This window comes from Balaenoptera physalus, assembly GCF_965194825.1.
Source record: "Balaenoptera physalus genome assembly, chromosome: X".
Taxonomy (NCBI): Eukaryota; Metazoa; Chordata; class Mammalia; order Artiodactyla; family Balaenopteridae; genus Balaenoptera; species Balaenoptera physalus.
Window position 1 is genome coordinate 4,532,405 of NC_138903.1, and position 21,111 is coordinate 4,553,515.

Here is a 21,111-nt window from a genome sequence, read left to right on the forward strand (position 1 = left end):
AGAGATACCAGAATCCCTCTTTGTGCATACTCTGTGAGCTGTATCTCCCAATTAGAGACAACATAATGGACGCAGTCCCTGAAGGAGAAGAGACAGAGGGTGAGGCTGAAAAAACCTTGAAGAAATAACGGCCGAAAGCTTCTCTAGTTTGACAAGAGATGTAAACCTACAAATTAAAGAAGCTGAATGAATACCAAAGAGGATAAACCCCCAAAAAATCCATGCCAAGATACATCTTAATAAACTCCTGAAAGCCAAACACAAAGAAAAGTCTTGAAAGCAGCCACAGAAAAACAACACCTTACCTACAGGGGGAAAAATTCAAAGACAGCAGATTTCTCACCCGAAGCCATGGAGACCACTTGGAAGTGGCACAATATTTTTTGGATGCTGAAAAATCCTTCAGGAATGAAAGGGAAATTAAGACATTCTCAGATGAAGACTATCTAAGACTATCTAAGAGAATACATCAATAGCAAACCTACACTAAAGTGCTAAAATAAAATTTCTAAATAGAAGAGAAATGATAAAAGAAGAAATACTGGAACATCACAGAGGAAAAACAACAATATGCAAAAATGTGGATGCTTATGCTTTTCTTCCCCTTTTGAGTTTTCTAAATTACATTTGAGGGTTGAAGCAAAAATTAGAACATTGTCTCATGTGGTTCTAAGTGTTTGACGAAAAAATGCACAATATAATTATAATATAAATGGGTGAAGGTAAAGAGAGATAAGACTTGTACAGCTCACTAAAACTGGTAAATGGTGACATCAGTATACTGTGATAGTTATGAATTTATAATATAATACCTGGAAAAACCACTGAAAAATTATATAGAGAGATACTGTAAAAATGCTATAGATAAACCAAAATGGGATTCCAAATAACATTCAAGTAATCCACGGGAAGGCAGAAAAAATAATATAGAAAAATGAAAAACAAAGGTAACAAAAACGTAGCATAATTTAGCCCTAACATATAAAAAATTATGCTAAATGTAAATGGTCTAAATATTCCAATTAAAAGGCAAAGATTGATATCCATTCATGCTAAATACTCTGAAAAAAGAAGAAATAGAGGGAAACGTTCTCAACTGTCTAAAGAGAAGCTATAAACTACTTTCAGCTAACAGTATACTTAAAGGTGAAAAGCTGAATGTTTTCACCTAAAACAGGGAACAAGGCAAAGATGCCCACGTTCACAACTTTTATTCAACAAAGTGCTGGAAGTTCGAGTCAGTGCAGTAAGAAAATAAAAGACATACAGATCAGAAAGGAAGAAATAAAACTGTTCTAAGACCTGACACCAAAAGCCTAATTCATATAATGAATAATTGGTCTTCATCAAAATTTAAAACTTTGGCTCTGTTAGGAGGATGAAAAAACAAACTACAGACTGGGAGAAAATACTTGCAATCCATATATCTGACAAAAAACTTGTGTCTAGAATATACAAAGAACCTTCAAAACACAACAGTGAAAAAGCACAGTCCAACTAGAATAGGGACAAAAGACATAAAGAGACATTTCACTGAAGAAGACGTACAGATGGCAAATAAGAACATGAAAAGATGTTCAACATTATTAGCTATTAGAGAAAATGCAAATTAAAACTACAATGAGGGGCTTCCCTGGTGGCGCAGTGGTTGAGAGTCTGTCTGCCAGTGCAAGGGACACGGGTTCGAGCCCTGGTCTGGGAAGATCCCACATGCCGTGGAGCAGCTGGGCCCGTGAGCCACAGTTACTGAGTCTGCGCATCTGGAGCCTGTGGTCCGCAACAAGTGAAGCCGTGGCCCGCACACCACGATGAAGAGTGGCCCCCGCTTGCCACAACTAGAGAAAGCCCTCGCACAGAAACGAAGACCCAACACAGCCATAAATAAATAAATAAAATAAATTAAAAAAAATACTACAATGAGCTATCACTACACACCTGTCAAAATGGGTAAAATGAAAAAATATTGACCATAGCAAACGCTGGCAATGATGCAGAGAAAATGAATCCTTCATACATTGCCGGTGTGGATGTAAAATTGTAAAGCCACTCTGGAAAACAGTTTGACAGTTTCTTAAATAACTGACCATGGAACTAACATAGAACCCAGCAATTTCACTCCTGGGCATTTATCCCAGAGAAATGAAGACTCATGTTCCCATAAAAATCTATACACAAGTGTTTAAAGCAGCTTTATTTGTCATAGTCAAAAAGAGAAACAAGTCAGATTTACTTCAGTGGGTGAATAGATACAAATTTGGAATAGTATTCAGAAATAAAAAAACAGCAAATTATTGATACACAGGACAACCTGATGAATAGCCAGAGAATTATATGCTGAATGAAGAAAAGCCAATTCCAAAGGTCATGATTCTATCTACATAATGTTCCTTAAATGACAATACTGAAGAAATGGAGAATAAATTAGTAGTTTCCAGGGGTTGAGGAGAGGGTGGGGGCAGGAGGGGAGTAGGTGTGGGTGTCAAAGGATAACATGAGGGAGCCCTGTGGTGATGGAAATATCAAACATCTTGATTCTATCAACTGCCCGGTGTACCACAGGTTTGCAAAATTATACTATTGCAGGAAACTGGGTACATAGTACATGTGATGTCTCTTTCATTTCTTATAATGTTAGGTCTATAACTGTGTCAAAATAAAATGTTTATAATTAAAATAAAAAGAATAAAGCTACTGTCAACTTAGCAACAAAAGAGCCTTTAATGAGATGGAGGAACATGTTATGTTCACTTAGGTGGTATATATTGCTTTAAAAACTGTAACAATACATCAAACCTTTATCAAGAGTGTGAGACTTTTTCTTCACTGACTTTATTTTCTATAAAGAGGTTACATTTAAAACTAGGAAACTGTTCTCACACGGCCCAGCGTCGCAAGGCTGTGGAGTTGTTATTTAGCGTAGCCAGGCTAATGTCACATAAAGAATCCGGTCAACAATGACATGTGTGGGTCCATTGTTAATGAACTCGAACCAGTGCCATTACTGTGTGACATGCATCTGCCGGGGATAGCGCTGCTTCAGAGGCACGCTGCCATTTGTCCATATCTTCGCTTTAGGATGGAATGAGCTCATTAACGAGGCCCCGCATTGTCCTGAAAGAAGACCTCACAGGAGGGGAACTGCTTTCTGTTTTATTTTCCTCATTAGTCGGTGGTGAATGTGGACTGCACGGCTGGACGGGAATAACGATGCATTTTAATGGGCTCCCCTTGGTCCTAATGAGGACTTAGGACAATGCCCCTTCACCCTTAGTCGCAGGTGCCCTGTGTCCACATCGGAACACAACTCACGGTCATTTCACGCTCGGCCACGAAGCACAGATGGACTCGGAACCAGCATCCACAGCCCAGAGGTACATCAGGAATGAGAAAGATTCACATGTGCTTGAAGATCTCTTTCATGATGGAGTGGACATCGTGGTGGGGAGGGAAAAAGGCGGTTCAAGTTCTATCGGTTTAAGCCTTTAAGAAACTGCTTTGAGGTCCCATCAAGGTCCACCTTCGCGCTTCTTTGTGGACAGTTCTTCTGTACATGTGCTTTGAAACCCTGTGATGTCAAAGTCCATAAAGCAGGTGGTTCTCTTTTTAGTCTGGCCAGAATCAGGGTTGCCTTGGAGAGCACTGCACACACCGGAGTTTCTGGGTTTGAACAGGCTTCCCATGTGTCCACTTCCCCTTATATGTGACCTGTCCCCGTGCTATCCCACCTGAGAAAATAACGTATCAGGCAAGCTTAGGGCACTGCTGAGAGTATGAGATGGGACCATATGAAATCTGCACTTCTGCAGATCAGAAATAACTCAGTGTTGGCAGTTTCATGTGGTTCATCCCAGGGGCTTCTCCGTCGGGGCCATTTTGTCCTCTCTGGGGACACTGGGCAGTGTTTGGACCTGTTTTGTGTTGTCAGAACTGTGAGGGGGTGGTACTGGCATCTGGGGGGTTGAGACCACGGCTGCACCTAAACATTCTACTGTACACGGAATAGCTCCCCTGCCCTCCCACCCCGGCCAACACAAAGACCCACCCGGTCCCGAATTTCAGTAGGGCCAAGGAGAAGAAGCCCTGCTTTAGTTCCTGGAATCACAAAATGGCAACCCATGGGCCAAAGATAACGCCTGCAGGTGGTTTTGTTCGCACTGTCTATTGCTCCATACTGCATGGTAACTAGACAGAACTGAAATTCTCGTTACAGTGAGCCTGCCCCCTTCTGTGTGTGATCTGCCTGGCCCTTGGACGCATCTCGGTCTATAACCCTCCGATTTCAGAGAAGCACGTCCTAACTCAGCGGTTCGAAAACGGGCAATTCTGCATTCCTGTTTGCCCTCCCACTCCAGGACATAACTGGCTGTGTGTGGAGACATTGCTGGTTGTCACAACTGGGGGGACAAGTGCTCCTGGCACCTGGGGGGTGAGACCAGGAATGCTGCGCCACAGCGCACAGTGCAAAGGACGCCCCGCATCAGAGGGTCATCCGGCCCCAAGCGTCAGTCGTGCCGAGGTGGACAAACCTAGGCTCTATGCAACGTAGCGTGGGGTTTAAGAACAGGGCCTTGAAGCCACTCCGCCTGGCTCCAAAGGTCTCTCCACTTACTGGTTGTGTTGTCTTGAGTACCTTTCCCTAAATGGTAGTAATGATGATTTCTGCCTTAAGGCTGCAGGGGAAATTAAGTAAATATAGGTAACTTCCTAGTGTTGAGAACATTGATACTGGCTATTATGACCTGTAAGAATTATTTTTGAAATAAAAATGGCAAGATCCAGAATTCACAGAAAATTCATCACGTATCCAGATTGCTGGAGTTGATCCGAAATCCTGGTTTTTCTTCAGGGTTGGTTTTTTTTTTTTTCCGTCCCAATAGACAGCATTCCCTTTAACCAACACACGTGCATATTCGAATAGTAAATAATTTTTCAACAGGAAGTTCACATGGGCAGATCATTATTATACAAGTTTTATGTACAGAAAACTAGCTTAAAGCACTGAGTTTTATTTGCAATGTTTATTCTTGCTCCAGATAAATGGCGACCCTGTAGAAATAAGCACAGGCTACACTGCATTAAGAGCAAAACACAGAAGCGTAAAGTACCACGTTTGTGTGTGCAGAGGGGAAGTGCGGGGTTGACCAGCACAGAGTTTGAGGTGCCAGGTAAATCATGTTCACCGTCCTCAGGATGGGTCTTGAAGCCGGTGTGTGAAAGCTCACTGGTCTTCGCAACAAGTCTGTCACTCCTCCAACCTGATTCTGTGTCGTCTGCCCAAGATGCGCCATCCTTGAGGGCTTCTGCTTGATTTCAACATGTAAGGAGAGGGCAGTTTTGCAGAAATTACTAGGATTAGACACACAGAAGACAGCTGGAGAATAAGCAGGTCAATTTTTCTCATTAAGGTGTGGGAAAAACAGTCAGCCGCGTGCTAAAGGCCCTCCTCACCTTCGGCAGGGAAGGCAGAACAAGCTTATCAGGCAAGGTCACACCACGTGGCAGTTCTGCAATTCCTGTCTGGCCCTTCATTAACCCACGGGGGTGGGCAGGAGGGAGCCCGTGACTGTTCATCACTGAGACACCCACGGCAACAAGGCAGGCTGTCAGGAGCCTCAACTTCAATTCTGTGATTCAAAAAAAGAAAATCAGGATGATTTTCTTCCCCCTTTCTTGCTTGCTTCTTGTTTATGTTGTCAGGAAGGCTTCATCTGATAGCTTGTGTTTTGAGTTTCTCTTTTCCATTGTTTACGTTTTCCCGTATTTGAGGGAACTGCAGAGGTGTGTAATCACTGCTGCATCTTCTTGCTGCTCAGAGAGCTGCTTTATAGAAAAATCACAGGCTCGTTGAGTCTGTTGGACAGGATTCCAGGGAAGCCTGGCAGCTGGGTTCTCAGTCCTACTTAAATAAATAGCAATTTTGATGGCAAGAAAACAACGATGGGAAGCAACAGTCTCCAATCACTTGCTGGGATCCATGTGCCCCCATGGAGCCCAGGCGATCCAAAAGGAAGACACGCTGGAAGCACAGGCTGTTCTGCAAATGATCTCCAAAGCCTTTCCAAAGTCTGCCTTGGGAACGACAAGCTTAAAGCACAGGTGAATGGGGTGACTGAATCCGATTCCTTCCCATTGTATGTGTTCTCTTTAAATTTTGTATGTTTCTCCCATTCCAAATTTTTACCTTGACCAAAGGGAGCTCTCTCCCATGAGAAATGAAAAGCTCAAGAAAATTCTGAATTTCTCCTTGCCTTCCCATCACAAGATATTTATTTTGTAAATTTTATTGAAGTATAGTTGATTAACAATGTTGTGTTAATTTCTGCTGTGCAGCAAAGTGATTCAGTTATACATATATACACATTCTTTTCTTATACTCCTTTCCATTATGGTTTATCACAGGATATTGAGTATAGTTCCCTTTGCTCTACAGTAGGACCTTGTTGTTTATCCATCCTATATGTAACAGTTTGCACCTGCTAATCCCAAACTCCCAGACCACCCCTCCCCCACCCCCCTCCCCCTTGGCAACAAGTCTGTTCTCTATGTCTGTGAGTCTGTTCCTGTTTCGTAGATAAGTTCATTTGCCATCACAAGATGTTAATAAGGGCTGGGAGAGATCTAGTCCAGAGATCTAGCCCAAGTCTGGCCACATCTATTCACTGACCTGCTGTCTCCACAAAGGCAGAGCTAAGTCGATGCAGCAGAGACTGTATGGCCTGAAAAGCCAAACACATTTACCATCTGGCCTATTATAGAAAAAGTTTGCTGCCCCCTTGTTTGGGAGTTTAGAAACCAGAGGCCCAGAGTGGTGAGGTGACTTGCCAAGACCACACAGGCAGGTAAGGATGGAGGCAGGTGCGCCACGTTTGTTTTCAGGGCTTCGTGATGGATCCATGTCTTACCCTCTTGGTACCTATTGGGTTAACACATATCACACACTGGCACGGTCCACCACATACATTAACTTAGTCTATAAGAAATGCCTTTGTCCTATGATAGGCAAAGAAGAAAGAAGAAGATGGACAGGTTGCCAGCTTTTAGGTGGGGCTGCATCCCTCCGGCGATATTTCATGCCACCACTGATGCATGCTGTGTCCATCTGCATCAAGAACAGAATGTCAACTCCTAAATCATTCAGAACCTGCTCAAATGATACACAGTGTCAGGCTGCTTGGTGGATATGAACAGAAGACCTACCTGAAAGCAAATATCTCCCATTCGGTGTCACATGATGAGAAAGAGATGGTGACACCCCATTGTCTGATGACAAAAATCATCAAGGGATGGAAGATTTCCCCGACAGAGTAGTAAGGCTTTGCCTCTTCCCATCCAGCCCACTAACACATGCAATAGTTAAATCACTCTACATAGTTTGTTGCTTTGCTGTCCGAAATTGTTCCTCTGTGTTAAACACAAACTCCTCCACCCAGGCAGTCACACCTGCCCCCATCCCAGCTCAGTCCCATCTGCCTTATTTCCCACTCCTCCCTTCTGTGTATCCCAGGCTCAGAGCCTTGGCGCACTGAACCGTCACAGAGGACACCTGAGGAGGTCCCCCTTGGAGACGTGCCACTCAGAAGTGGTACACTTTTGCTCTGCTCCAGAAACCCATTTGTCTGGGATACTGCGACACCACCTGCACGGGCCACCTTCAGTCCTGCACCCTGGAATGCCCTGTCCTTTTCACACATTGCATTTCTGAAGACTACCTAAAATACACCTTCTTGATGAAACCTTGTGCAACCCTATTCTGTTATGGGTTTTATACCTTTTTGATCCATCATCCGAAGTAGACACTTTGTGAATCTCTCTCTCAAGGCATGTCTGACACTCCACTTAAGTTCATAGTCTTTTGCATCTCACCCATTAGAACATCTTAAGGGCAAGAGTTGTCTCCTTTGTCTTCCTAATCTTCACCTCACCATCCACAGAGTTGGTGCTCAATGAAAGTTTGTAGAACTGGGCAACAAGAGTTAAGAAAACTTAATGGATTCCTGTTTATATTAGCCAGGGTGCTCCACAGAAAGAAACAAAACCAATGGGAGACATGTATCTATATGTAGATCGATCGATCTATCTATCTATCTGAAGATCATTTATATAAGGAATTGGCTGACACAGTTATGGAGGCTGAGAAGTCCCACAACCTGCCCTCTGCAAGCCAGAGGCCCAGGAAGGGCCTCAGTCTGAGTGTGAAGGCCTGAGAACCAGGGTAGCAATGGTGTCCATCTCAGTCCAAGGACAGGACACCAGTGTCCCAGCTCAGCAGTCAGCCAGAGAGACTGAGAGGGAATTCGACAATCCTCCATTTTTTTGTTCTTTTCAGGTCCTCGGCAGATTGGTTGATGCCCACCCACCCTGAGAAGGACCACCTGCTTTGTTCAGTGTACCGATTCAATGCTGGTCTCATCTGGATGTACCTTCACAGACACATCCAGAAATAATGTTTACCCATCATAGGTGGATATAGGTTTTTGTTTTTTCTTTTTAAATGTTGGTATTTTAGCTCTCCCTATCATGAGGTACACGCAGAAATAACTTCATATGCAGAAGTGTCCTGTAAAGGGCCAGAACTACACAACTGCTGTGCCATGTGAAAGCAGCCGTAGACAGTATGGAAATGAACGAGCATGGCCGTGTTCCAAAAGAAGTTTACAAAATCAGATGGGGGCTGCATCTGGCCCATAGGTTAGAGTTTGCACATCCCTGCAAAAGCTCAACAGAGAAATTGTGCATGTTCCTAGGAACGTAGAACCAAAGGCACGTTGAACAGAAGATGCCTTCACGTGTGTTCTCTATCCAGGAAATAAATAAGCAGATGTTAATTTTCTCACTAGAAAGCCTTTCTTAAAAAACATTTTTCTCAATGCCTTGCAGGCTAATAGCAATGAGCATCATTTCACCTCATCTTATTCGCTTCTGCTCACTCGTTGCTTCAAACTGTTTGCGAATCACTTGTTTTATGGAACCGTTAAATCTCTGGAAACTAACTGAGTTCCGAAATGTGGGCTTGGGCTGGATATTCTTCTTCTGACTATATTAAAATGGAAAAAAACTGTCCTCATTTTTCTACAATGGTTATTGTCATTGATTCATGAAATCTTGAGCAGAAGTGAAAACTAAGGGACAGCTTGGGTTTAAAGGGCTACAGATAGAGCCACCATCCCATCTATGAACTAATATTAAAAGATTGATACGCAGAACAGGAAAGTCATTTTCCATCACCTCAATATTGGAACCAATCTCATCTATGCCCTCTGAGGTCCGCATCCACACACCTTCTTGAATGCATTGCATGAGGTTAAAAAGTACATTGCTCTTTCCATCCATCACCAGAAAAACAAATTTGAGTATGATTTATCAGATATTCAGAGAACTACAGGGAGGAAAACAATCTGTCGATAGGACAAAGGGGGCTGTTGACATTTTTGTCCACAAGTTCATGAGCTTTCTCTCCTGTCTGGGTAGATTTATTATTTTGTAGAAATTGAGTCATCTCAGCATGGATTTGAAAGATACATATTAAACTTTTTCTTAGGCATTAGTTGGCCCAAATGTAACCTGGGGATATTTGATAGACAAGTCCACGGTGCTGGAGATGAGTGGAAGGCGGAGAGTTTCGCAGGAACATGCCCAGTGTGGGTAGACAATCTCAGCTTTCCAGTTTAGCTTGACCGTGGGCTGAAATTTCACAGGAATCTTCCTGGCTTAGGATGAGGAAGAGCCACGTTGTAGAGGAATCCTGCCCCTCCCCCCACAACTTCCACATCCCCTCTTGTCTTAAAGGGTCACATTTCAGTGAAGTCTGTGGTCATTTCCATCTACTGCTTCTTGCTCAGTGTTTTTGGATACTGAAAGATAGGGTCACTCTTGGAGTTTTACAACATTCAAGGTGGTTTCTGAAGTTTTACTGGATGGAGCAGGTCCAAAGGATTCAAAATTGTCCTGAAGCAGCAATTCTGCAATTATCCTTATAGAAAAAGACGAGCATCCGTCAGCATCGGAAGGTGGTCCTTTGAAAGGAGTTCCACTTTCCAAATAGTTTGGGACAGGAATGCATATCAAACCCTGCAACGCTCACAGAGAGTAGTCAGATGCGGAGGTTCTCGAAGACTCAGAGATGCCGAAGGATATGAATTTCATCAACTTTCTTACAAGCAGCATTTCTGAAACCCCTAGGATGACAGAAACCCTGTGTCTCGGGAGAAGGAATCAAAATTCTTCGCATGAAACGCGACATTGGAGAGGCCGTGCAATCGCTCCCGTGCTTCTGGAGCTTCAGTGGGTAGTAAACCATGGGGATCTTGCTAAAAGTCAGATTGTGACTCAGGAGGTCTGGGGAGGCGCCGGCAGGTCTACATTTCTGACAAGCTCCCAGGCGGGGGGATACTGCTGGGATGCAGACATTGGGTAGCAACGGGACAGAGTCCACCTGCTGAAGCTGCCCCTTCATCTTCTGAAGCTCCATTCCCCTCCCTCAGGGCTACCTGAGTTACTGCTGTTGCAATCCCCACCCGGCCAGTGGTTTTCAGTCAATCCCAGCTGCACCTTGGAATCATCCGGGAAGCTTTCAAAGAAGCCTCATCCCAGAACTGTGAAATCAGAAGCTCTACGCTGCTGTCTGGACATTCTTTTAAAAGTGAGATAAAATTCACATCGCATAAAATTAACCATGTTCGAACGTACTATCCAGTAGCTTCCAGTACATTCACAAGGTAGTGCAACCATCACCACTAAGACCTTTCTGAACATTTTCATCACCCGAAAGAAACACTGTAACGATTAAGCAGTCCCTCTCCATTCCCCCTGCCCTCAGCCGCCAGCATCTGCTTTCTGTCTCTAAGGACTTGCCTATTCTGGACATTTCATATAAGGAGAATGATACACAATATGGTCTTTTGTGTCTGGCTTCGTTCACTTAGCCTAATATTCTCACGGTTTGTCCACTCTGTAGCCTGTGTCACCCCTTTACAGTGAGTACTGTTCCACTGGGCACAAAGACCACATTTTCCTTATCTCTTAAACTGTTGATAGACATCGGGCTGTTTTCACCTTTGTTGACTGTGAGTTGCTCTGTTTGTGTACGTCTGTTTGAGCACCTGTTTTCAGTTCTTCTGGATACGTGACTAGGGGAGGAACTGCAGGGTCGTGTGCTAATTCCATTTTTAATTGAGGAAACGCCAAACTCTTTTTGACAGTGGCTGGACCACTTCGTGTGCCCACCGGACACTGATATTTTTTTAAAAGTTCCCCATGGAGTCCGAACGCCAGCCAGTGTTGACAAGCTCTGCCCTACAAGCAAAGATGTCCTTGTTAACCCTCTGAACATATATTTGTTTAATTCAGTGGGGCCCCTGGACCAGTGGCAAGAGCATCAGCCTGGAACTTGACAGAAGCGCACATTCTGGGTTCCCACCGCAGACCTACTGAATTAGGAGCTCTGGACGCAGGCAGAGCCAGCCCCCTCTTTTTTTTTTTTTTTTTAACATCTTTATTGAAGTATAATTGCCTTACAATGGTGTGTTAGCTTCTGCTTTATAACAAAGTGAATCAGTTATACATATACAATATGTTCCCATTTCTCTTCCCTCTTGCATCTCCCTCCCTCCCACCCTCCCCATCCCATCCCTCTAGGTGGTCACAAAGCACCGAGCTGATCTCCCTGTGCTATGCGGCTGCTTCCCACTAGTTATCTATTTTACATTTGGTAGTGTATATATGTCCATGACACTCTCTTACCCTGTCACATCTCACCCCACCCCCTCCCCATATCCTCAAGTCCATTCTCTAGTAGGTCTGTGTCTTTATTCCCGTCTTGCCACTAGGTTCTTCATGACCTTTTTTTTTTTTTTTTTTCCCCCTTAGATTCCGTATATATGTGTTAGCATACTGTATTTGTTTTTCTCTTTCTGACTTACTTCACTCTGTATGACAGACTCTAACTCCATCCACCTCATTACAAATACCTCCATTTCATTTCTTTTTATGGCTGAGTAATATTCCATTGTATATATGTGCCACATCTTCTTTATCCATTCATCTGTCGATGGACATTTAGATTGCTTCCATGTCCTGGCTATTGTAAATAGAGCTGCAATGAACATTTTGGTACATGACTCTTTTTGACCTATGGTTTTCTCAGGGTATATGCCCAGTAGTGGGATTGCTGGGTCGTATGGTAGTTCTATTTGTAGTTTTTTAAGGAACCTCCATACTGTTCTCCATAGTGGCTGTATCAATTTACATTCCCACCAACAGTGCAAGAGTGTTCCCTTTCCTCCACACCCTCTCCAGCATTTATTGTTTCTAGATTTTTTGATGATCAGCCCCCTCTTAATGCAAGTCCCCAAGGCAACTCTATGGTTTCATAACTGATGCCCTACATACAATTTCATAACCTGCAATATTTTCACCTAACTCTACGTCTTGTCCATTTTCCCGCATCATGGATCATTATTTGAAAATATAACTTCCAACTTTTATCTATGATATCCTAACACAAAACAAGCCTATGATTCACTTAACCATTCCTTCTGGGGGGCCTTTTGGCCTTTCCCAGTTTTTCCCCAATATAAATAGCGCTCAGTGAATATTCTTGACCATAACTCTTTGCCGACCTCTCTGTATATTTCCTTTGGTTCCATTTAGAATTATAGTGAGCAGATTGTAGAGTTTGCACATTTTCCTCCTTACGCTGTGCTGAGTACTTCTTCGGGTATGAGCTCTTCCTGTGGATGAGCTCTTACATGAAACGCGACATTGGAGAGGCCGTGCGATGGCTCCCGTGCTTCTGGAGCTTCAACGGGTAGTAAACCATGGGGATCTTGCTAAAAGTCAGACTGTGACTCAGGAGGTCTGGGGAGGTGCCGGCGGGTCTACATTTCTGACAAGGGGAGGAAATCCTACACATCACGAATGAGGAAGAAGAAATGAATTACTGGTTATGTTGAGCATATAGGAAATAGTGGGTTGATTTTCCTACCAAACCAGGGGGGAAATAAATACAGAGTCACGTTTATTCTCTAAGACTTTTCCAGTCTCTCTCTGTTTCTTCAGTATGTATGATGCTTGAGGCCAGGCATTTAAATTCTCCTCTATTTCTCCATCCACAATGGAAGCGGGGAAACACACTCCTTCCCGGGAGCCGCTCAGAATCAGCAGAGGAGAGGTGCTCCGTGTGGGGAAAGCACTTTGTAACCGCAGAGCACGGCGCAACGTGGGAGGTGTTTTTATAACTACATTCACTGCTTTGAAAAGCTCCCTCCCAGAGGTGCCCCAATGGAAATATCCTCATTTGCTCTGAGCTGACACTTTCACAAGCCTGACCTACGTGGTTTTATTTGCTCTGAATTCGTAAGCGGCGGCTCTTTACATGTGCCTATTTTGGTGGCTGTTTGAGCACACTCCTTAAATAGCTGGCTGTCAGTTCGCCTCAGTTAGATTTTGTAAATAGCACATTTCTGGCTTTATTTCCCATTTCTCAAAAAAAAAAAAAAAAGGGCCACGGATAAGGACATGCATCATTTTTCTATGACCGTATTTGGTTTGGAGTCCCCCCAAAAGTGTGTATGTTGCCTGTATTCTCATTTGTATACAATTTTACTCTCTCATTGGTTTATATGATCGACAAGCACAAGTAAGAAAAAGGATGGGGAAACAACAGCCAAGTAATAAGCCCTACAAACCTGGGGAGCCTCATATCGGAATATGTGAACTCTATATACAGAGTTGAGTCAATGTGGAAAGCTCTTCTTTTCTTGATGGTGTGACATAAAATGTAGAAATATCTTAAGTGTAAATACCCTTCCCAGTCTGTGAAATCAAGCTCCTGGCACAATGAACATTAAAAAATATCCCAGGTATGAGAAGTAAGTCACAGCTCTGCTGCAAACTTCTCTGATAACAAAAATATGAATAATTTCTTCCCCTCTCTCTTTTTGCCCCCTGACCTAGAGCATTACGAGGAAAAGCTGATGTTCTTCGTTAACCCTTCGTGTTTTTGATGTCCGCTCCTGTCTATGCCGTTGACACAGTGTTTCCACTGTACTCATCTTGATGGAGGTTTCCTTTGGGGGAAGAGGGAGCAGAGAAACACACCAAGAAAACAGAAAGCACAAAGATACAGTGACGTGCTGGGTAACATACTTGATGCTGCGGTTTCCTTTATACACCTTCAGAGCAGGTTCCCTACTTAATGGAAACTCTCACACCAAAGCGAAAGTAGGTAACAGTGTCCATTTTCACCAGTGGCTGTAAAAAGCCTCGGCTTTCCTTCTAAACGAGGAACATTTCTAGACCCGGAGAGGGGCAGTAAGCAATAAGGATGGGCTATAGCTCCGGAAGATACCCATCCCCCATGCCACGAACAACAGTTCTCCCAGTAAAGAGGCGTTTTGAAAAGACTATTCTGAAGCACGGAAGAGCAGCTTTCAGGGTGTTGTAATGAGCCCAAACGAAAAGGCAGGGCGCTGTGAGAAACAGAGCCGCTGATCGGGGCAGGGCGATCATCTGTCGTTCCGCTCCCTTTTCTCCCTGAAATTCTGGCTCTCCCCGGAGTGTCGAAGCTGGGACTTGCTAAGTGGGCAGCCTTGAAAGGTAAGGCTGAAAACGCCCTTCATCGGCCACAGGACGCCTGGCCTCGCGACTAGGATGTAGGTGAACCCCGAGGAGAAAGAGGGATGCAGATCTACCTGGGACCTTGGTCCAGGACTCAAGGCTCAGCCCGTTGCCTTGATTTCGGTAGGCGAGCCCTGTCCGTGCATCTCCGGGGAACTCAGGGCTCGCCCGGAGGGACGTGACGTGTGATTCAGCCCCTCGGAAGCGTCTGCTCGCCCAGGTGTCAGGAGCCGGGAGCAGAGAATCATTTGCATCCGTCCTGCTGGAGGGGAGGCTTCCGAGGTGGCGGGGACCCCCCGCTTGGTTTTAAACTCAGAGGGGTGGGGGGAGAGGACTGAAAAAAAAAAATGAAGCCAATTTCCAGCAAAGCTGACAAAGGCAGGGTTAAACGGAAACGGTGGTGTTCGTTTCCAAGCGGGGAGAGCGTGCCGGCTGCAGCCGTGATCTCACGTTAGTTACTGGGTGCTGGCTGCAGCCTGAGAAAGCCGCATCGGTTGCGCAGACGCCGGGGGTCGTCCGCGCCGATGGAGGGTGTAGGAGCGCCAGGCACAAAATGGATTAGGTCTTGGAATGCCACGCTGGAAAACCCACTGGAACCAGGGCGCGGCACGCCGGCTCCGGCAGGATGCAGACACACCAGGCGCCCGCAGAGCGTGCTTGGGGCCGCCGCTCATGACCCGCCGCTTTCAGGCACAGCGCCGGGAAGGGACAGAGCAGGGCCAGGGGAGCGCGGCCGCCCACCAGCAGGCTCATTTCGGACGCCCGCCGCGGTTCGCAGCCCCCTCTGCCAGCCCACGTGCCATGCTCTGCAGCCGCCTTTCTGCGGGGCTCGGGCACTGATTCTTCACCCTCCTTGTGAACGCTGGGAACGCCAGCCATTCCGAGCACGCTACACGGGCGACCTGTGCTCTTCGCGGGCGGAAAGCAGAGCTTCACTGCGCTCGGAGAGCAAGGGCACAGGCGCACTCGGGCGAAGGCAAAGGGCTCTCGGGACGTTCCCGCCCCGCCCTAGGGGTCGGCCTGGCAAAGACTCACGGGGCCCCAGGGCAGGGAGTGCACTGCGGAGAACGGGGTGCAGGAGGCGCCAGGGGCTGGGAAGGGCTACTGGGGTCCTACACACGGTGATGGCGGGGAGTGGGGGCGCAGGTCTGCATCACATCTCGCAGCCCCCGGCGTCTGCCGGGCAGGTGGCCTCCAGCACCCTCCACTGCGGCTCACTCGCGTCCCCATTCTCACACTGCCCACCAGCACATCGGCTCAGATCCCAAGCATTTCAGCGGCCCCTGGACCAGTCTGGGCGCCACGTGGATGACATTCGCTTCCCCACCCAAGGCAAGGAAGGCGTCATCGCAGTGCTGCCCTGACATGAAGGGAAAGAAAACTCGCCACCCTAATATTCTGCGGTACGCTCTCATATTTGTGGGACTCACTTGATTAATGGTGACAAATGAATCCAACCAAGTGTCTCATCTTAGAAGGATGGGCTAGATGGCTAAATGTGTGGGTGCACACACACACACACACACACACACACACACACACAGAGCACCAAGAACAACAGCAACAACGAAAATCCAACCAGGAGAGAGGGAACACTTAAGACATTATCCATTGGGAGAAAATATCCATTCATCAAGCTTCAAACACACAAATCCCACTAGCAGGGAAGGAAGCATTATCACAGGACCTACTGGGGAAACAGCACTCATTCATCAAACTGTCACGGGCCCGGCGTGCCAACAGGTCCAGATGATACCCATTTGGCTTTGAGACACGCATCTCTACCCAAGAGGCTGATCGCAGGGCCCTGTTTTCTGATCATTCTGACGTGACCTGGTGCCGTGTGGTGGTTTCCTGGGGTGACCCCGAATGCAACATTCCCCACACGCTCTTGTTTCCAATTTGGACAGAGGAAGGTATTGACACGTGAGCAAAGAAGGGAAGGTTCCTGCCGTTCCGAGCCTTCTCGAGGTTAAAAGTTAGGTGACTGAGCTGCCTGCCCGATTCCTGATGAGGCCTTTGCATTTGTTGCAGGAATAGAAACTACATGTCTTAAACTCCCCAGATGTCTTTCTCCAGGGTGTGAGTTTCATAATCCTCTCTATCTCCTTTGCCTCCATTATAGAGTCCCAGGGGAGTTAATTCCTCTAGGGAACTGGTTCTCAAGTGGGGGTTATTTAGTAAGTCTGGGGGGATTTATGGTTTCACCATGGCTGGAGGTTGGGGGATTGCTACTGGCACCTAGTGCAGAGGCCAGGGCTGTGCAAAGGACAGCACGTCCGCAACAAAGTATCACCTGGCCCCAAACGTTACCATGTCAAATTCTATTCTACGGTGGTTACAGATGGATACCAGGACAGGTTGAGTGCTACCTGAAATAAAAGTACCTGGACCTGACAAACCACTAAGCAGCATGTGGGATCTTAGTTCCCCGACTAGGGATCAAACCTGTGCCCCCTGCAGTGGAAGCACGGAGTCCTAACCACTGGACGGCCAGGGAAGTTCCAGGAAAGTCCTTTCTGCAAGTGGCTTATTTGTTCTTATGTGCCGTACAAGCTTTGTGGAGCCCATAAAACCACACCAGGTCTGCACCACCTAAGACAAAACTTGGGCTCTACAGAGTGTTACAAATGTGCACGTAAGTCCTGGGAACACAGGTGTATTAGATGTTGCCAGGTCCATGCCAGGCAGGGAATTTCCGGTGCCCGACCCCTTCCCCCTTTTCCTCTGTGCAACCCTGCCTGGAATACTGCAACTCCATCCTTGGGCACCAGGCACACTTTTAAACACATGCTAGATTTCTGAGCATATGTGGTAATGGTCTCTGCCCTAGGACTGGCCTTTCCCTGGTGTCCCATCTTCTAAAACACAAGAGCCGGTCTAGGAGCCCATGAACAGCAGCCTGGTCATCTTTAAAAGTATCATTGGAAAGAACCATAATTAATAAATGTTCTCGGTATTATTGTAACTGAGCAGGACCCTATGGGGCCTTCCCGAGACAGACTTCCACGCCCCATGTCGTCCACCTGCCTCTTGTCTACAGAAAAACTCTCGTCAAACAATAAATTTAATCAGAGAAGCGAGAAAATGCAGAAGCAAAGGAAAACAGTCAAAGAGGACAAAATAATAATAGTTTAGTCATTAAACAAAGTCAAAGACCCTTAGTTCCTCCTCAAGGGCTGTAGATCATATTCTGAGCCACGTCCTATGAGCTGTTTTGTAGATACTGAAAGCCCACCAGGTGGAAGAAGTTAGCTACATGATGACCAGACCGTAGCCATGACATAGGCTGCCACAACTCTGAGAACTGGTGTCAAGGAAATGGGAACAAACTGATCCTGGAGCTGAAGACTAACTGTACGTAAAACAATCAAGATGACGCTGGTCAGACCACCGCAGGACCAATTTCAAGATGACGGTCAGAGCTGACCGTACCGCTTCTGCATGGGGCCCCCTGCCTCCCCCTGAAACTCCCCTGTAAAAGCTCTTGCCCACTGATCAGCAGGGGGGAGTTGGCTTTTGGACAGGAGTCTGCCTTCTCCCCACGTTGCCGGTCTCCAGAATAAAGCCAGCTTTCCTTTCCCGCCACCACTTGTCTGTCGAGTACGGGCTTTGGAGCAGCAGCAAGCAGCCGGCCCTGAGTTTAGTCATATTTTATGGAATGAATTTATCCGGCATTTTCAAAATACGAGATTCGGTTGGTCCACCAGGAAATGTGAGTTTACCTTATCAGAATTAGATGATTTCTCATGATGTCTCCCCTGCTATAAAGCATATGTGCATCTCTTCCAAAAAGAGCCGACCCGGGCCCCAGAGAGATCACCAGCCCATCCCCACACTCAGCAGGTCGGGAGAAGAGGAATTCAGTGAGTTCTGGATTCCCCAGGCCCGGGAATTAGTGCAGGCTTCCGAACCACCAGGCAGTCATTTGGCAATGGAGGTGGGTGGTGATATTTTCCATTAGTGAACACTTAAGCCATGAATGGGTTTCTTTTTTTTTTTTTTTTTTCTGTGGGGAGAGAAGCAGGTCAGAGATGGGTAAGGGTGTGGGGTGGTGGGGTTTCTTATTTATGGAACATGAGAGATAACTGCAGTTTTCCATTTAGGATTCAGGAGTGGATTGTGTCTATTTTTAGGCAATTTAGGTGCCCTCAGGCAGAGGTTTTGCAAATGCATTCACATAATCACCTTCGAGCAACTAGATCCTGTGTACTTAGGGCCCTTCCGATCATGGCTTTCTATATACTTCTTATCTTCAGGCGAGGCGTACATATGTCATTTGTGTATTAGGCTGCTTCTCCCCAAGGTTGCAAGTATTGGATTATACAAACAGACATCGGTCCCCAAAGGCAGGGCTGACATCCTGGAATTAGATTCTGTTCCTGGGCCACTTCAGGAAAACCATGTACTAGACCTGAGAGGATGGAGACTCTAAGGAAAGGGGACCACTTCCACACCATCAGTACCATTAGCAGTCTGATCCCAAAGGGGAAGGAATCACCTGTTCTCTTTAGTTGTCCTACAAATTCTGCCTGTTCCATCTTTAGTTGGAGTCTGACTTCAGGAAGTTATTTCCTCATCAACAATAATACAAACTTGCCTCCTGGTGGGCTGTCAAAGTCCTACTTGATGCATTTTCTGTCCCCACGCTGTCCCAGTTACCCTGACTTCTGGGAACAACGTTTATGTCAGGTCAGTGCTTCATGTCTGCAAAGCGCAGAGTGAAAATGAGCTGAGCATGCCACCTGGGTGCACATGCCCCTCGTGTCTGACAATACCAGGAGTATCAGAGAACGTCTTTGCGAGCCCACACCATGTAGAGATGCAAGGATGGGTGAGATGCACAGACACAGAGTCAGGGAAAGAATTAAAGGCAAGACTCAGAGGCACAACTGTAACCCAGGGCAATGGTTTCACCGAGTCTTCCGCAGACACTCACCAGGGCCCCAGGTCTCTTAAATGTCACTGTTGGTGGCAATCATGTAAAATATAATGCACGACATTATATTTTACACGATTGCCACCAACTACGACATTTAAGCCCCCTCTCAGAGACGCATGCCATGGCGACGACCGTCCCTTCTTCCACCAATTTGCACGTTTTATCAGAGAGTACTTCATTACTTCTGGTTTGATCTGAGTCAACTGGTGATAACTCAGAAGGGTTTTTCCTCTTACAGTCACTATTACCTAATTTTAGAGGCAGTCTTTTCCCCATAGGTACCTGCTTAAATTAGTAAATCAAACAATGCTGCGTTACCTGTGGTTTTATTTTGCTTCTAAGATTACTCCATTCTGCAAATGCTTTACATATGGGTAAGAAAATGCATTAGCTAATTTCCTTCCTACCCAGAGATGCGCTTCCAAGGGATTTTCCATTTCGATATTTGAACCTTCCTCTTCAAATCATATGTTCTTTTCTAATGTTTTTCATTTTCATATAAATCGACATGTCTTGCACCTTCTTTGCATTATCGCCCAGGATGGTGTTCCCGTCTTACACACAGCTCGTAGGTCGGATACGTCTTCCCATGGAACCATAATCATTAGGTAACTTGACTGTCAAAAAAATTTCACTTTCATTCCTTAATGTTGCCAACCTGAGTATTAAGTTAGCTTTCCCTCAATTTATTAACTTGGAACAAGAAATGATCAATATGTCAAACATTTGCATCTCCATATGGTTCCATCACTCCTTCCTCTTCCCACCCCTACCAGCAAAGAAAAAATCCCAGCAACTTTGTAAGGAAGATGTTTTCTAGGTGGCGACAAAACGGCAGCAGCGTCTACGATAAACAGATGTGGGTCTATGGCCAGGCGTCCGTATGGCTCTCCTTTCTTGCCCACCACACACGTCTCTCTTTCAAGTTAATGGGACTCTTTCTCTTCCACTCCCATCACACGGAACCGGACATGCCTGGTTCACTTTCCTCTGGGGATGTCCAGGTTCTTTCTCTAGAAATCTCATCCCTCCTTTAAGGTCTCAACTAGATCCAACCACCTCCATGAATACGCAGTGCCCTGCCCCCTCCTTTTCTAAAACCCTGTAACATTTATGGCACAGGCGACTAGTTGAGTCAACTCAAGGACGTTTCACATTTCATTGCCTTCTTCAGTAACTATTTATTAATCATGTACTATATGCCCAACAAAATGCTTGGCCCCTGGGACATGGCAGTAGAAGAGACATGCTCAGGGCCTCGGTCTTGGAGTTTAAGAAACTTGATGCAGAAACAGACATTCAGCAGAGAAACAGACATTCAGCAGAGAAACAGACACGGCACTTATTATTAATAGCATGATTCCCACGTCAAGAATAGTACATCTGTACAAGACACACTATAAGAAGCTGCATGGCTTCCCTGAGTGAAATTCCCAGCAGATGTTCGAAAGAAAGAAAAGAGAAAGAAAGAAGGGAAGAACTAAATGAAAGAAACAAAAGGAAAGAAAAGAATAAGACACGGCCCGGGTGAATACTTCCTGTTACTGTGTACA

At 45.8% G+C, this 21,111-nt stretch overlaps 1 protein-coding gene across 3 annotated transcripts in view; it reads right to left on the bottom strand.

The window, feature by feature from the left end:
- Positions 1–21,111, bottom strand: part of LOC309652438 (neuroligin-4, X-linked) — a 901,103-nt gene that overhangs the window by 744,369 nt on the left and 135,623 nt on the right. The window lies entirely within an intron of this gene.